The sequence below is a fragment of the Branchiostoma belcheri genome, unplaced genomic scaffold (genome assembly GCF_001625305.1).
Source record: "Branchiostoma belcheri isolate BF01 breed outbred unplaced genomic scaffold, Haploidv18h27 scaffold61, whole genome shotgun sequence".
NCBI lineage: Eukaryota > Metazoa > Chordata > Leptocardii > Amphioxiformes > Branchiostomatidae > Branchiostoma > Branchiostoma belcheri.
Genome location: NW_017804254.1, coordinates 563,084 through 563,982, shown reverse-complemented (window position 1 = coordinate 563,982; position 899 = coordinate 563,084).

The window sequence follows — 899 nt, the reverse complement described above, 5'->3', positions numbered from 1 at the left end:
CTCAAAGGTTGAACATGACCGTGCGGACCTGGCGCGCCGATGCACACATCATTCACGTGCGGTAGTGTACCTTATTGCGTGGGGAAGAGAGATAGGCAAGGTCGTCTCTGTACACGCACTGAACCAAAGCTACAACTGGACTTCATCAAAGGGATGCCATTCGGGAAAGAGTAGAGTACGGTGTGCAGTATGTGTGCGTGCCTAGTTTATCAATAAGCCACACATCATCTGTTTAAGCTGTTCTTACTAGCAGCGACACCAAGCGAGGTATGATGAAAGTACAGGACATGTATGTAAGGTGTTTGGTAAGGAGAATAAGAACAACCCCCTCGTTTTTCCACTATCAATCTAGTTTCTCTGACGTCACGTTCCAAGAGTAGACGGGTCCAATCCGTGAACAGGGTTGATAGAGTCAACCGAAAATTTGTGGTAAGTCCTAATTCTTTGTAGTTAGTGTTGGAAATTGAAACTTAGTCTTTATTTCATAGTTGTTATTTCCATTTGTCTTCTGGAGCTGAAAAGAAGACTGTACAGTTGTTATTTCCACTTGTAGTCTGAAAATGAAGAAGAAGAGACTGTCACAGTAGTGTTCGGTTCAGGATAGTGATTTTTTAGTCATTTTCAGAAGTCGGTTTGCGTTCACTCAGAGAATTTTCTCTTCAAAGAGGAGGGTTGTCATACTTATATGTAAATCTAATGCCATGGACCAGGAAACATAAACTGCATAATCAGCAGAACTGGTCCGACGATTCATTTACATACGTGCAGACAACGTCTTTTCAGAAACTGAAAAGTGCTGGTAGTGGATGCCACTAGTACTCTTGAAACGGCTAAAAGTTTTCAGTACGAGTATCTATATCCAGTTGCTTGAGTAACGAATTCTTGTGCATCTTGTGCAT